At 44.6% G+C, this 17,957-nt stretch overlaps 1 protein-coding gene across 2 annotated transcripts in view; it reads right to left on the bottom strand.

The window, feature by feature from the left end:
- The window catches only part of brsk2a (BR serine/threonine kinase 2a), a 194,728-nt gene that overhangs the window by 175,819 nt on the left and 952 nt on the right, over positions 1 to 17,957 (bottom strand). The window lies entirely within an intron of this gene.

The raw sequence follows: 17,957 nt of genomic DNA, 5'->3' as shown, positions 1-17,957 counted from the left end.
CTTTTCCAATATATCCTTTAACTTACCCACCTCATAGTTTCCTCTATAGACTCTATTGACTGAAATTGAACTCAAGTAAAAGTAAAAGTACTTGTCTAAAAACTGACTCAAGTAAAAGTAAAAAGCAGTCCTGTGTTTACATGTTTTGGTGTCAAAATAACGACAGATGGACCTTTTGTCAAAGAGTAAGATCCGTTGTTTAACTAGAAACAGCAGTTGTATATCTCTCTTCAAAGCCACCAGACTCCATTGACAAAAACAGTAATTTTACCTCACAGAACACGGGAGTTGCTGACGGTCTACCGCTGCCTCGATCAGTTAGTTTGTTTGTGTTATTGTGTGGGGTTTTAGAGGGTTTGTTCGGCTCCGAACTAACATGTGTTGCGACGTGTAACGAGGCAGCGGTAGACCAGCACGTCCAATGTTCTGCTAGGTAAAATTACTGTTTTGTTAATGGAGTCTGGTGGCTTTGAAGAGAGCGATCTAACGGCTGTTCTTGGTTAAACAAAGAACTTCCTTCAGTCTGTGTCAAGCTCTCCTTCTTCACTTCGGACTCAGTGAACATCAAGTGGCACCGCTGTTTTGACGCGATGCATGACACTTTGATCTGATTGGCCTGTTTTTTTTTACTTTGAAAAATACTCAAAAAAGTACATGAAACTTCCACCTCTGTTAAAGAGTGACTGAAAAACTTCACTCAGACATCACTATGGACTCTGACAGACAAAATCCAAACGTGTGTTGGTTCAGCCTCCTAAAAAGTTGGATTGAGTTGATTTTGCTCGACTCCCATAATCGTGAATTTAATATCTTTTGCTTTTGAACAGTTGGCACAAAGTGGTTTTATGTTGTTGCACAAACAAAACAAACAATATGGACGTGCCACCTGCTCTGGGAATTTGTGAAGGCCATTCATCGCTGTTTTTTTTAGAAAACAACAAGTCGATCACTCAAGCAAAATAACATAATAAAGACAGAAATAATCGTTTTTCTCAGTCCCTCATGGGCCTTTGATGACATAATATTCCCCTCAATGGTCCCCCTTCTGTAGCGTGGCCTGGACTTTCAAAGACACAGTGAAATGTACAGACATGAGCGAATAAAGAGCAGCATTATAGAGATCTCTCTGCTTCTCTCTGATCACAGCTGTGAGGGGAAATGATGAACCCTGTGTGTCACCGTTATTGAAATCACATAAGAAATGCATGATGGGTAAATCAAGGAAATATAGAAAGAAAGGGAACAAAGGGGGTTTCAATAGAAACATTGCAAGCAAGCTTAAAAGCAATAACCAGTGGAGTCACTTGTTCACACAGAAACCAGGTATGTTAGTTACCATGGTGACCATATGTGACTATAATGGGGTGTCCGCCAATGAGGGCAGTCAGGTGCTAAAGCAAACAGGTGCAGTAATACACACATACAGAGTATATGTATATATATATAACTGGCACTCCCACTCTCTTCTTGTGCTGCTGTATAAAGCAAATCAACAACTCGCTCTCAAGTGTGAGTGTTTATTACTGTGAATGTGTGTGTGTGTTTGTGTGGGTGGGCGTGCGGGCGGGCGGGCGGGGTTACAGGAGGGTGACTGAACACAAGCAGAGGGGGGTCTGACTTCAGCATCACTGTCTTGATTGGAAGCACTCGCTGTGAGATGCTGACATGCTGTCTGAACTCACCGGGTGTGCCGGCACATGTGGCGTGCTTGCATGTGCTCTATGTGTGTGTGTATGAGCGCGCGCGCGCGTGTGTGTGTGTGTGTGTGTGAGGGTCTTTATTCAGCATCAGTAAAGTGGCTTTGTGACGGATAATTTCTCCAGAGCACAAATGTATTTTCCTTATTGACAAACACATGAGCAAAGCTACAGGCAGAATTTGTGCGTTATATTGAGACACCAGTCAGACAGAGTAAACTCTCACACACACGCACGCAGACACACAGAGACACACACATGCTGTGACAGCATTATACGCATGCACAGCCCACCAACAAAGCCATCTGTGTGGGCAACACCATGTGTGACATCTCTGACAGGTAGAGAGGTTGGAGATGATAAGCCCTGGTGAAAACACAGGGCAGGGCAAACCCACACACACACACACACACACAGAGAGAGAGCTCCTCTCACTCTATACATTACAGCCTTTACACTGGGTCACTGCTAAAAGCCTAATACTGCCTGTGAGAGAGAAGAAAGCATTAAAAAGGAGGCTGGGGAAGCAGGCAGGCAGGTGGTGTTTGTGCTTAATAAGCACACATGAACAAGCGCGTGCAGGCTTTTCCATTTAAATATCAGGTAAGGCTGCAGAAACTTCAAAAGGATTGTGGGAGATAATAACACTCATGGAAGGGAAGAAATGCATTTACAGCGTTATTGATTGCACGCTAAGAAAAGGGTTTAGAGTCAAAGACGGGAGAGAGAGAGGGGAGTAAAATAATCTTTCAAACAGTCTTTTCGAGGCAACAAGGACGCAGGAATAAAGGTATTAAGAAGAGGGGGGTTGGGACGAAGGGGATGAAGATACTGTAGGAAAGGAAGCAATAGAAGCGAGGGGTCATTCTTGTACTCCATTTCATTAACTTCGCAGCGATAAGTGAGGATATTGTAGAGAACGACGGCAGAGAGAGAGGGAGAGGGGGAGACATGTTCACCGGGGATCCCATTAGGCTGGGAAAAAGGGTAACGCAGAGGGATGGAGGAGGAGAGGAAAAGCAAGGTGACGCAGAGAGTGACGAGGGAGGCTGACGAGGAAAGGAAGAGTAAAAGGAGGATGAAAATGGAGGGAGGGGGGAGGAAGTGAGAGGAGCAGGAGAAAGCAGCTTTGAAAAAATATGAGGTTAGTAAAAAAAAAAAGACCTGAGCTCTGAGGTCGGTCTCGGCCCTGCACGGCGCTAAGGATGTGGATTTAACTCGCATATCCCTACATGCTCGGGGAACTCAGGGAAGCCCTATTAAAGCGAGCAGTGATTTTAATATGATGGGGATCATTTGCGATTTTTGATTGGAAATATTTGAGCAGTCAGGCAATTTAAAAGCTATTTCATGTCCAAACAAAGAATATCTCACAGGCTGATTTGACTCGCCTTAATTAACTTGTTTTTGCTAACTGGATGAACTAATAAAAAAAAAAAAAAAGCAGAGCATTATTTGTGTTATCATAATTGGACCAATCAGTCGTCCAAGTCATTAGAAGAACTTATAAGAAGTTAAATATTGCTTTAGTCAAACAATGCAAACACTAGATCTGTCTTTCCCATCACGCACCAGTCGTCTATTCCCATGTGCCTCTGGAGACTATTATAGAGTAAATTAATAACAAAGGCGGGCCTAAGATGAGGGAGATATTTAAAGGCAAACACGGCTGTTTTAAGTAATATGTTGAATAGCCGACGGAGGATTATAGGCACATTTGAATTTGCCCTGCGACACACTGCACAGCTAAATGAGGCGATCCATCACATAAAGCTTTTGCTAATAGCTGCAGATTTGACTTTTTTAATGACGAGCTGTGCAAGTTTTAAAATGAGTAAGAGCTGTCCTTTGGGAGAGGGGGTACTGTAATAGAGAATACACTCTTTTCACTCACATAGACTCAAGAAACAGTCACACAGACTTGTTTTTCTAAGGGGTTGTTTGAATGACAACAATCTCGGATCCCATCGGCCATAGTCTGACGAGGATATAGCCTCTGGGGACAACGGTGAACGTGTCGGGTGTGTAGCCAGCGGGTAGCATAAACGGCTTTTCCGCGTGCTGCATTACTTACAGAAAAATAAACTGTTTTTCTTGTGATTTATTTTAAAGTGACAGTTAGGATTTTTGGACACAAAGTTGTTTGAAATACTTGCTAGTAGTGTAGTGGATGCAAACTATTAACTTACTCACAGAGTCCCGTGGTCGGAGTTCCGGCCGGTTCCAAACGTAATAAAAACATTCCACCGCACGTATTTCACCGTTTTCCTGACACGTATCGTGCCCTTAGAGGTCCCGTTGGATCCGTCGTTAAAGGTAAATCTTCCTCATCACTTTCATAGTCTGACATGTTTACTTCAACGATGGACAACACGCAGGCAATCGATCACCATTGCCTGCGTGTTGTTTTTGAAGGGTAAAACCTTTTGGTTTCATGACCCTGGCATCTCGCCAGAACTACTTATCCTAGGTTCGGAACCAGACAGAACTACAAACGGAAACCAGAACACTTGCCATCCCTAAAACCCACTTCTCTGCTTTATTGCTTTATTCTACCTTTCTATGTAGAATCTGTAAATAGAGATTAGACAATAAAGTGAAAGAAAAACTAACTCTTCATTCCAGAAGATAGAAACTAAGAACTAAGTTGGATCCTATTGTAGGTCCAGTTCCTGCTCATCTTCCTCACTGGCGCCCTGAGGATGGGGCAGTATGTTGAGGAGGAGCCGATGAAGCTTAAGCCCCTCCAGCCCTTCTCCTTAATCATTGTCATTAGCTCCTCGGGCACCTTCACTCTGACCCCATCACCTCCGGCCCTCAGAGATTAATCACACGCACACTTACAGTGATACACATGATGTGCATTTACGCACTGGCAAACATGTGGCATGACCATATTCACATGTGTTCTCTGCATTAATAAAATCATTATGGAGCTTTACGCATGTGTGTTTGGCTCATCTGAGGGTGATTAGGAAGCAGCATTACTGCCAGAGCTGCTCCATCAGATCCCTTGCACTGAATAATCCCGCCCTAATTAACCCCCATAGGGAACATCTGCATGTGTGTATACATGTGTGAAAAACAGGGAGCATGTGAGTGCATGTATTGTGAGTTTAAAGGGCTCCAAAGTGGTAAGAACGTAAGAAATATAAGTGAGAAACTGCACCATGCAACACATCAGAGATACATTAAAAACACATTTAAAAGCACACCGGCTTAGACGCCGTTGTGGAATAAACACCATTAGTTTGTTTTAGCCGTTAAACTCTGAAAGCGCCCAATGGGGGATGAGTAATCACTTTATACAGGGCCAGATAGATAAAGGACCATTTTCCACCTCTCCAACCACTCTGATCCTCTCTGTAAGACATCAGAGTGTGTTACGTGTGCGAGGCAGATGTTAAGCCAAGGTCTGTGTGCCTCTGTGTGAACCAGGAGAGGCCTGATGTGAGTCCTGGGACCGGCTTAATGAATAACTCTAAAGCCTGGACACACATCCCGGCCCCCAGGAGAGGGCCTCTGTGAGCTCTCAGTACTCATCTCTGTAACCTCATATGTGCAGCTTGTCATACGTGACATAGAAACTGCAACGGTTTAATTCAAAGGGAACAAGAGCACTTCATTAAAGAGCTCTTCAAAAGGGGACAGGGGCAGGAAGAGGGGGGGCTTTTCCTAAAGGCAAACAAGACGAGGGGGGTATATTAGGTGCTTCTCCTGGAGAAGGGGATGATTTAAAGACATGGGGAGTCAGATGGTTCTCTCAAAGTTCAGCTCCTCTTTTAATGCCTTAGTTTGATATACAGCCCACAGTGTATGTTTCGGAGAAGCAGGCGACAGCGGCCGAGCGTTTTGTGTGCATTTTTGCTTGTTTCTACGGGCAGCTCGGCCTATTTATAGTGTGTTTAGGGCAGAGAAAATGTGTCTTTTAATTAAAAGGTCCTCTTGATTTAGTGTTGAGCTCTGATAGAGACAGACATAGAAAGAAAGAGGTGGAGAGAGGAGGCCCACAGTAAGGCTAACACACATGCACATCGCTCTCTGGCGTAATGAGCCTGATCTAGCCTGTATTAGTCATTATCTGGGAGGGTAAATTCGGGATAACAAATCATTACGCTAGCTCGAATCACGTCTGTGTGCAGGTGTGTGTAAATGTATTCCTCTGTCTGTCTGCGTCTTGCCCTGCTGGGTTTGTCGCCGCTAACAGAGAGATCAAAAAGTAATGATACACACTCACAGATATGCAGGAATACAGAGACAGGCACACAAAAACACACGCAGACTGCGCTCCTCCAGGTAAAGGTTTGAATATTTCATAAAGTCTCATTAAAGAGTGAATATAAGAGGTTGGAGTATAATGACACTGCTGAAGACACAGTAATAAATTCAGGTCCCATGCAAGCCTAATCAGCGCCAGTCGTTCAGACACAATCACAAGCTTAAGGGCATTAGAAACACGAGCCAACAAACACCAAATGTTCCCCGTTTCCTGCTGAAGAGGAGGCATCTCCACAGCCTGACTGAACTGTAAAAGAAGGTCTTTATTATTCCTCGTAAAAAAAGCAGGTTTTAAATGTCCCATCAGGAGGGATGGAGTACTCATCAATCTGTTTGAGTTTATAGCATTTCAGACAAATGGCTATGGGAAAAAATTTAACATTTTAAACATGCAAAAAGACTGCTATTATAAGACACTAATTGTACACAATACAAATGATATGAAATAAAGTAGGCAGACATCAATAATAAAAATAATCGTTTGGAGAGTCTATCAAGCAAATCTGTTTTAAGACATTGCCTTAAGATTTTTCTGATTAAACACTAAACAATCAGTTGATTGCTAAAAGAACGGATTACTAATATAACCATCAGCTGTAGTGTCAGCAAAGAGATAAGAGGTACAGCTTTGTCCACAGGGGGCGCCAAAATCAACACAAATTGAAAGTTCCTCACAGGAGCTTTAAGGGGAAAATAAACCAACAGAGAGTTGCAGCCCGCAATACAATGGTCATAATTATTTAAAAACACCTTCCTGCACCAGCACTGGCACATCCTGTGCAGCGTCTTGTGGCACAATCCAATGCATCAATTATGTATCATTTTTCTACATTGTTTTCAAATCTGCAGACATGTCAACAAGTTTAACTCTCTTATTCTGTACTACTTCGTGACAAACACACTGAAAGTATTGCATTATTTAATCTGAACGTAAACGTGATGAATGATAAAACATGAGAAGTGACTGGAGGTAACAAACACACTGTTTTATCTTCCTCTGTGGTTTAACTACGTGCAGTATGATGATACATTGTGCTCCAATCAGTCTTTATAGCAATTAGCAGCTCTGGCTCATAAAGCAAACACATGATGTGCTTCTACCATTAGACGTACTATGGTCGTCTTCTTTTTACATCCCACTTACACACATACTTACACATGGTTGTGTGTATGATATGCTATTTATAATGCAAACAAACATTGTTTTTTCTCTCCCTCTCAGTGGGAGGGATGTGAGATAGAAGAGCAGGAGGGGGAAGGGGTCTCATAACTCTCATAACAATTCATGCCCTACACAAGCCTCATCATAATGTAGTATTAAAACAAACATCCCTGCAGATACAGCCCTAGTGACTATATTATGTGTGAATGAATGTCTGCTATATTGTATGTAAATGTGCATTTTTACATGCATACTTTCATGTGTATCTGTGTGGAAATTGGGATTGGGTGGTACATGCAGACTGTGTGTGTGTAATGCTCCTGCGTGTCTGCAGACTGGCAGGTATACACTGCAGGGGGAGTAGGCTATATGTAAAGATTTAATTGAATTTCTTCTGCCATTGTGCAGGCCCACAACACTCTGGCTTATCCAGCCCCTGAATTGCTGCCAGTGAGATATAATCATCCTGCATGAAATGAGCCCTACCTGAGCAGAATGGTAGTGCGAGGCCGGGAGGCTGCAGGGGAATACCTCCATTAGGCAGCAAGCGAGGGAACAAGGAAGAAGGAGGGAGAGGGGGTCAAGGAGGAAGGGGGTGGCATGAAGAGCAGGAATAGAGGGATAATGGATACAGGAATAGAAAAGAGGGTGTAGAGTGTGGTGTGTCTATTAAGGTATAAACAACTTCTTGGGTCAGATGTATAGGAAGGAAGGCAGTGCGGCAGTTATATCAGGTTATTATGTTACATAAGAAATACCCTGGTAGCAAAACAGTCTTTACACTATTTTCTATTGAAATATGCTGCAATAAATTAGAATAAGTTCCACATTTCAAGGCAAGGAAGTCAGTTTTATTTGCTACAGAATGAGCAAAGCAGTTTTAAACGTATGGGCTTTAAAGAGGGGTTATTATGCTGTTTCACATTTAAAGATACAGTGTTATAATGTTGGATGTCCAAACTAAACGTGGGTGAAATTTCTAATTTGTAGGTAAACGTTTGTTGGTGTAATCCCCTGCTGAAAAAGTATCTGGCTGTGAACGCAAGGTTTCAGACAGACTTCTCCAGGTGCTTCACTTTGTGATGTCACAAAGTGGAGGACCTCTATATTTGGGCATCTGCCCAAGACACAGCAGAACTTCCTGCCTCTGGCACGGTTCAAGGACACGCCCACCCAGCAGCTCGGTCAGAATTTTTTCACTCCATCACCCTGCTCAACGGCTCTGCTCGTGTTGGTTAAGAATGTACTGGAGAAAGTGTTTCTTTGGCTGTGAACGAAAGACATCAGCATTTACTTTTCAAAAGGACAAGAAATGTACTGTTTGTTGAGAACTCTGTCACACAGCCACAGGGTAGGAGGCGTGCATCAAACACTGAGTTCTGCCCCTCGGCAGGCTTCAGAGAGCTGGCCAATCAGAAGAAAGCGGGCTTGTAGGGGCGGGGTTTCTTAAAAGGGACAGAGCTGACTGAGGGGTTTCAGGCAGAGGCTGTATGAGGGCCTGCACAGAGCACCAGGGTGAGAAAAATTAGTTTTTTTAAACGTGAATTATGCTAAGCTACTCCAGAGGTATCACAGAGTGAAATATGAAGCTTGACAATAGCATAATACCCCACCTTTAAACAATGTCACTACTGTTTCTTTGAGTTATGTGATCTGCATGCTGTTACACAAATGTTTTTTCAGAAGCACCACAACTATATTTTCTTCACAGACACACAAAGCTGAAAAAAAACACAAAAAGACGCACTGAGCGGATGTAAAATAAAGAGGAAGGAAGCTGGAAATGCATGTCCAAAAGAAGCAAACAGGTGCAGAGTGCATTACACAGTGAGAAAAGTCATAATGATCATAATAACACACGCAGTGCCACACGCATCAAGGCTGCATATGTCGTCAGCGCTTGTGTGCGCAGAGACACAGACACACACAAATGGACATGTTGGCTCACATTCATGCTCTCATTATACAAACCACAACACATCAAAACAGCTCTGAGGACAGCAGCTGAGCAACCACAATTACAACTTACTGCAGCAGAGCCACACTCATGGCCTCAGCATGTGAAGAGGCACATGAAACATTAGCTACAACAATATATTTATGTTCTTTATAATGACTGTATGAAAAGTGAACAACTCTTTCGAGGTTAAACAGAGGACAGGATTGAAAAGTAAAGAAACAAGTTGCATAAATGTCCTAAAGGCACAAGAATGCGTGTGCGTGTTTGTGTGTGTGTGTCCTCAGGCTCCGTACTGCGAGCACTTCTCCCTGCTGTGGCTGCGTTTCCTCCACTCATGACGTCAGAGCTCTGCTGCAGTCACAGGCAGAGCTGGGATTCCTGTAGGAGCTAAAAAGCATCCCCTCCATACTGCCGCACAGCACATTCCTGCCTCTGTGTGTGTGTGTGTCTGTGTGTGTGCATCACGTGAGGGTGCAACTGTGCGCCTGTGTGCTTGTTTGTGCTGGATTTGAATGACAATAGACGCAGTGACCCTGAGAGGTGCTTTACCGCTGCGACTCTTTTTTCACACTCAGAAACTGTGTCCTTTTGTGAGCGTGGCCCCCCGCCTCCGCTGTGCCTCTCTCATGTTCATCCATGTCCCATGAGTTACAGCTCTCAGACGCTGTTATGTGTCGGCAGAGAGCCCGGAAAACACGCGGCGCACGCTAAAACACAAGTATACACACGCACGTGTACGCACGGCGGCAACATCTGAAATAAGCAGCTTTTAGCGATGAATAAGAAAAAAAAAAGTCAACCATCTGGGATAAAAAGATGAAACCTTCGCCTCCTTCATCACTCTTTCCCTTAATCAGTCCTTCGAACTCTTCCATTAGTCATGAAAGAGTGCACAAAAAGATGGAAGAAAAGACACCAAAGGAGGAATAAGCGAGTAAAGAAGAAAGAGGAAGAAAGAAAAAGATCAAATATGCTTTTGACCCCTGAAAAAGACATCAGTAACAGAGTGCACTCACTGGATTGTAAAAGGCCAAAAGGTCATGTGGCTGATGGATTATTCCTTCTGTACAAAGGCCTTCATTATGGCTTCTGACCTCACTGCAGAAAGGAATTGGATTTACTGACTCACATTTGTCGGCTATAGAAGGGAAAAGCAAAGTCATCATTATTCATGACACGGTGAGTCTGAAATTCAGATTATAGGGGCGTATTTTTAAAGAATTTACTGATGACAGAAGAATCGATGTGAGATTTTCTGGTCTAGTTTGCATGAGCGAACACAAAACTTGCTGCAAAGTGGACTACTTTGGTGATGCATAAAACATTATGAACACAGCACCTGATCTTTCGATGTTTGTAGGGCTCCTCCGAGCGTACAGCAGCCTCCCATTAACAGAGGTTACATCACGATACAGGGGAAAACGCTAGAGCGCATGTTGCCCAAGCATCGGCCAATAGAAATAGGGCAACATCCAAGTGGGAGAGCGTGCTAGCCGTATTAAAAGATTTATGCTGAAATACTTTCGCAAACCAGCACAGCACTACAAGGCCAGAGATTTGGAGCAAAGTAGCTCAGCCTGAAGCGACGATTCAGGTCAGAAACACAAAGACTCACACCAGACTCAGTGCAGACTCGCTGCCTCAAGTATGACGTCTCCCTGTGATCTGATTTTTGATAGTCATCATAGAGGGTTTGACCTGGCAGCAGACTCAAAGCGCTGACCCATTCTCTGATATGGTGGCAATGCAATAGAAGCAAACAGAAGAAACAGTTTGTCTGATGCAGCAACACCTGTGATCCAGGTGGTTTTTTCATCAACACTCCCAAAAGTCATCAGAACAGCAAAGCGACCCTCCCCTCCTTCCTCTCCCTGTGAATAACAGACTCCTTGATGTCCCCAGCCGAGATAAAATAAGTCAAGCTGGCTAACATGGTGTTTATTCTCTCTACTCTGGCCAAGTGTCAGAAGTCGGTGCCACAGAGACAAGCAGCCAGCGCAGGTTGTTGCTTTGTAACCAGTCATGCTCATCTAACCTAATCTCACTGAGGCCTGTCTGCTTCCCTTCACATGCCAGGCCACATCTCAGGTGTTTCAGGCATGGGCGACATCGTGCTTTATAGCCTAAAGTGCTGACAACAGGAGCGAGAGGCAGTGGAAAAACTCTGAATGCATCACAATTACCCTGCCTTCTGCCATCTGGGATGCAGCGCACTCGCTAAATGAGCGCACATTTTCATTCATGGACTTTTTTCTTGGAAAACAGTCCGAGGGGAGTTGCCAGCAGGTCTGCTGAAGCAAAAAGCTCTGTTTGTGTAATTTAAAAGTCATTCATTCACTGTATTCACACTGAGAAGGCAACAACGCTTCAGTAAGTAAAAGTAATACTTTCTTAATGGCAGAAAATCCAAAGAGAAAAGGGCAAATTAGCTGAATATGTAAATGTAAGTAAGTTGTGTGCTTTGATGCTGATCCATACAAAGCACACTTGATTTATATTTACACACAAAGCACAAAAAATGGATTAATGTGCCTTTTTATCTGTCTATGAAAGAACAGTCAATTAAAACTAGGGATTAAGAAACTATTAAAGGGCCAGTGCAACGACTTTCACCCTCAGTCCTATCATGCTATTATGTGGAGCTAATGCTATTATGGTAGGAAAAAAAATCAATTTGTCTCTGTCCCTTTGGAGGACGCTATCCGCTTCTCCAATGGGCCCTGGAAAACCTCCGCCAGACTACGTCAAACGCATCATCTGGCGGAGGCCAGGGAGCTTGCTAAACTACACTTCCTTAATCTAGGACGCCCGCCTCCGATGTCATGTCTCTTTCAAAATCATCAGCTTTGAAATGTAGACTGCAGACCTGAAGATTTTCTAGACGATCCACCTGTATATTCTCGTCGTATTTCGGATTCAATCGATTGCCTGCAGCCAGCTTTGACCGGCTTTTCCAGGGACAAATTGCTCCTTTGAATAAACCCATTGAAACAGGAGCTTTCATAAATGCAGTAAATCTCAAATAAATCTTGAAATATTCCAACAAGTGTTAAAATGAATAAGACTGTTTTGTAATCATGTTTTGCAATAACAGAATACAAAAAGCTCTATTCAGCACATTTTAAACTACTTTAATACAGGCTTATGACCAATGGCTCTGTGTGAATTGTATAAGTGCACTGCAGCAGTTAGAAAACTGTACCAAAGTCAAGGTCAGTGGCCCACCCATCTCTTTGATAATGGATAAGGTACAGCAGGGCAGACAGCGATGGGGGGATGAGCGCTGAGCTTCCCCCCTGATCTGAGGACAGCCTGCCAAGGCTCGCTGAGCTGACAGCGACTAAAGCCGAGGCTCCCCACATGTGCTAATCTCCCAGATTTAAATGGGAACACAGCACACAGCGCAGAGCACAGAGCAGGGCAAGCCTGTCTGATCCATGACCGTATGTCTGAGCACACGCACAAGCACGCGGCCTGCACCGGCATGCACGCAAACACACACACCTAGTCGTGCATTCATTCAGATACTCATTTCCTCTGCCATATGTAGAGATCAGGCAAATAAATGAGTCAGGAAAAGACAAACTTGCACGCAATGAAACAAAGTGTGACTTTAACTTTAGATTTCAGCCACTAACAGAGCGAGAGAGAGAGAGAGAGAGGGAGCAAGAAAGAGCATATCCTTTCTTTCTTCATGAGGGCAGACTGGGAACCAGCAAGAAGCAGGGAAACCATGACAACCAGACAACCATGCTTGGCAACCAACCCAGCGTTCTCACAGTCAAAGCCAGACATGCGGCTCAGTAAGGGTTAATCTAAGCCGGGCGAGAGAGAGAGAGAGAGGGAGAGAGGCAGCGAGAGAGAGAGAAACAGGCTGATTAAGCCCACTGCTGCGCGCACAGACGTTCAGTACACTGTACGTCTTAAATGGCCCGTGTTTACAAAAGGCCTGAAGACGAGGTAGCTGACTTTTTGACCGTCTGACAGCTGACTGGCAGCATTAAAAGTGCACAAAGACTGGGACTGATGTCTGGACACGAATCACAAAGCATATTTTATTGAAGCAACAGTGTGAAGTCGTATATAAATGTAACTATTTGGAGCCAGGTGGGAAGAGAAACGGCGTGTTTCTGCTTGAATTCTCTCTGGAAAAGTAGTGCAATGAAATTCTAAATGGCATGAAGCGATAACACATTTCTCAAAACACAGCAGCCGAGCGGGGCTGTGGACCTCAGCGAGACAGACAGAGCGAGGGGGAAAAGATTGTGTTTGTATGAGCGGGGACGGGAGGTGGTGTGTCATGGTGTAAATGAGGGAAAATGGACCCTAGAAGCATGTCATCCTAACCCGATTCTCCACGCTGTAACACACGACAGAGAAACACAGACTGGGGATCAGCGGAGTTGGGGTGAAACTCGAATAGGATGCGATGGAGCCTGTCCAAAATCATACACGCATACATTCACAAACGCTCATTCATAAATCGCCCTCAGAGACCATTCCTGCAACCAATCGCTTATTCACTGACCTCCCATCTAAAGATTGCGCCCTTTCCTCCTCTGGGGGGTCAGCAATAGAGAGATGAAAATCAGGGAGGAGGGAAGGATAATGAAGAGAGTGATCAATACTTTGCCTTAATTAATAACCTCCACTGCAGTCGGAGCGCTCAAGACCGCTTCATGCTCGCTCAGTTCAAGGTTTTTTTTTCTCCTCTCCGACTCCTCCTCCTCCTTCTCCTCGTCTTCATCCGTCCTTCTCCTCCTCCCCCCAGTTCTCCACCTCTTTCCTCATCATTAATCTCTGAAAATCGTTGGCTACATACATTCCTCCCAATCGATGCAATTCCACCGAGGTCTTGTCTGATTTACCACATGGCTGAGTCCCTGTATGAATCTTGACCGGCCAGAGGAAGGGGGGACAGAGAGATGGGGTGAGGCGGATGAGACGAGAGGGGCGCTAAATGACAGAGACAATCATCATTATATAACCTCAGTCAAAGTCACGGACTGCAGAAGAAGTCCTGTTTCAGTGTACTTAAGGCTGAGTTTCTGTTTGTGTTTGTATTGTCCTTAGGCGCGCAAAGAAACAGCGGAAACAAAGGTACTTATTCCTAAATGCTCACAAATGGACACCATATGCATCGGCTTAGCCACACACACTCTCAAACATACACCACCACCATTTAGGATACATTTCAGGGCTGAGGGAGCAGAGCTTTGGCTTTAGCCATGCAGGCAAACAGCTGAGACCATGCAGGCTTGGCTTCCTGCTCCACAGCTCTGATCCAGCTTGCTAACACGGGGCGAAACCCAGCTGGGAGCAACTCGGCACAGCCATTTGGTCAGGGCTTCTCTGACTTGAATCCCTGAACAAGCCCAGTGAAACACGGGGTCTGTGATCGCAGCCTTTCATTTCTTCCTTCAGTCGACAATTTTAGGTCAAAGCCGGGGACTTTTTCTGGGTAATCTCGTGAACACGGTTGAGATAGACACCTGTGTTTGAGCTCAACACGGGTATCAAGATGATTCAAACAGCACAGAGGCTACAGGTCAGCGAGAGTTTGAGCACCTGCACCACACACGTATGCTCTCACAGATGCACTTAGTTTCTGTGGATTTGCCGAGTGGTTTTTCATTGACAGCGTCGACTGAGCATTCCCTCCTCACTTGTCATCATCAGGAATATCATGTGCTGCGAAACAGTATGGATCTCTTCCAGCAGACAGGAAATCTTTGGGAGCGCCCATTGATCTGAATCAACCACCGCCGGCTAACCAGCTATCAATCAACGTCGAATTAACGGTTTTACGTTACCGTGAAATGTACTGGATGGACCTGGTTAAATTGTGCAAGCATGTGCATGTGTAAATAAATGCAAAAAAAGACCAATGACGGCTTCCCTTCCATCTCAGATGCACAAACACTGCATCAGTGAAACTCTGCAAGAGCTGACCGTCCCTTTGCTGACATAGAAACAACAAAACCAGCAGGATGCTGGATTAAATGCCTCGTAAGCTCGCTGAACCCAGAGCAAGAACTCTCCAACAGATAGACAGAAACACAGCGAGCTAAAGAGAGAACGACAGCGCAAGACACAACTTCACAGGCAGCTCTTTGTCAGATGAACAGTCAATATGAAGCCCCTGAAGCGCACATGATTTCACTCTCTAAACGTCAATCAAAGAATCAAGGAGCCTACACATCAACCTACAACTCTTAGCCTGTCAATACTAAAGTCATGCCAAAAAAACAAGGACTTACTCTGGATTAACAGCGTTTTCCAGACAAAAGGCCTCTATCCCACTAATCAGCAGACTTTAGGAACAAGGCAAAGGCAAAGCAGGGCGCTGTTTTCCAACGCATTAGTGAGAGCAATGATTCAGCCCGACAAACCAACAATGTTTGGCTACGTCCTAAGATTCAGAAAAACATTATAGTAGATGTTATCTCAGTTTTCAGGTTGCTGTAGCATCTTGACATCGATTCCGTGAGGTTTGAGAGGCTGATAAACAACGTTATACATTCTAAAGGGTAACTCATTGAGCTATTTCAATCTTAAGAGAAAAAGAAGCTCATTGGCAATTTTGCAAGGACACTGCAAGAGTTGTGAGAAAAGTGCAAACACTTGGCGCACTCACACGTAAAGCACCTATACCATCTCACTGACGCAACCTCCAGGCCAGGTTCCACCTAAAGGCCTTTCAGTCTGGAAATGGCCTCCACGCTTCTGTGGCTCTAGCCCCAATCAGTAGCCAGCCATGCAGACACTCCATATCTATAGACTCCATCAGGCCCCAATGCACACCTGACAAAGATGGAATCACACACATGATCTACGGAAACTGAAGAGAAAGTGATAAAACTGGAGGAAAACTGGAGGATATGGCACATCAAAGACTGGGAGACGAGTCTGGTGTACACTGAAGAAATAAATGAATGTAGCATGGGACATAGTAGCCGAACTAGCATGTAGCCTGCCCCATGCATTTGACTTGCTGCTGTAACATGGAGCTGCTAAGTTGCTAAGCTAGAGTGGGCCAGCCCATGCTACCTTCAGGCCACGTGAGTGCGTGAGTGAGAGCTGAGGAGACTTTGGCTGCGCAGGGGATTAGATCAGAGAGCCAAACCAGAACCACAGCGGTGGCCATGTGTGTGACTGTTTGTGTGTGTGTGTGTGTGTGTGTGTGTGTGTGTGTGTGTGTGTGTGTGTGTGTGTGTGTGTGTGTCAGGACAAGGCCCTAATCACTTAATGAACACGGAACAGCACCACTCCTGTGAGCAGGACAGCCAGATCAACCAGAGGCCCTTCCGCTTTCTCCCTCTCCTATAATACCAGCCAACCGCAGCCTGGGAACGCTCACAAGGGATTGATCCCACTGGAGCGTCCCAGATGCCACTCATGATCGGGCCCAGCTGATTGGCCGCTAGCAGTTGCCAAGCCAGCCCTTTCCGTGGGGCCTGGGAAAGAGATCTGACAGATTAACGAATGGTTAATGGGCGAATGGGATATTATGCACTGTCATTAATCTAAAATAGGGTTGGCATGGAGCAGCTACACAGACGCCAGTCAGCAAATGATTTCTCTAACACAGAAGACACACAGTAACGCTGGTCCCTGTTACTGATGATGCACATGGAAAGTAATTGGAAAACCAGGCCGGAAGCTTTAGGAATGAATACACATCATTTAATTAGAAATCCTCTGTAAGCGAAACATTATTGAAATTTGCAAAATTGAAAGTCAAAAGTCATGATCCGCGCTGCCCTCTAGCTCACTGCTCTTCTGCGATCTTTCAAAGGCTAGAAAGTAAAATGCATGCACGTAAATACATACTAAGCCGAGGATGATCTCAGAGACACCATATCATTAAACGTCTGTACCCTGCGGACCATAGAGCCGGCGCTATACCACCATAAACAGCCATTAGACACTCCTGAGAGCCATCTGAAATAAAGCTCCGTCTGGCTGCGAGTGATCTCCCTGAAAACACAAGTGATTAAATATGTGTAGAAGAAGAAAGGGAGACTAGCCAAGGTGTTTTTTAATACAGCATTTGTTATGAATCAGTTGCAACACATCCTGCAACGCTAATTTTTTGTTTCAACATTGTTTGATCATACTTCAGTCATCGCACCGCAGACTACACGATGTCTTGCATTTTAAGCAGAGCTGCACAGACTTTGGATGCAACATGTTCTGGATTTTAAAATTTAATGACGGATTTGCGTGTGTGTATCTAAAATGTGTGCCGTCCTTCAGTCATTGAAGGAGTACGGCAAGGCAAAGAGACAAACTTCATTAATAAACCATGGGGACTCTCCAGGTGAATGAAGTGAATATTTCAGAGAAGCATACTGTCTGAGAGACACGCACAAACATTAACGCGTGCACACGGCTGCTCAGCATGACCAGCTGGACCGGGTAGGGGAAGCAACGCCTGTATTGTAGCCGTTTTAGACAACAGATGGGAGGAAAATCTCTCAGCTGAGAGGAGAGGAGACGAATAAAGAGGAATAGTCTCTTACTCTCTTTAAGGGTGGTGAGGTTTCAGAGCATGCTGCATCACTCCTGCCTTCTTCTGCCTACACTGGGCTGTGCCTGCCTCTCCTCTCACATGGCTCCACTGCTGGCTGCATGGAGTTGACCGCAGCAGAGGATTCTTATTGTACAGTGCTAACAAGCCTGAAATACTAAAACAAGCCATGCAAAACATACAGAATCACCTGAAAATACCTACAAATGTTACAGCAGGAAGTCCTCTCTTTCTGTTATTTGTACGTGTGCTATGCAACTTTAACAAACTGCAATGTCATTGCTGTCATACTGAGATAAAGCATGTGCTCATTATTCAGGAAGCCAA

This window comes from Semicossyphus pulcher, unplaced genomic scaffold, assembly GCF_022749685.1.
Source record: "Semicossyphus pulcher isolate SPU_LCO1_2020_fin unplaced genomic scaffold, fSemPul1.0.p SCAF_8, whole genome shotgun sequence".
Classification (NCBI taxonomy): Eukaryota; Metazoa; Chordata; class Actinopteri; order Labriformes; family Labridae; genus Semicossyphus; species Semicossyphus pulcher.
This window is presented reverse-complemented; position numbering and strand designations above follow the sequence as displayed.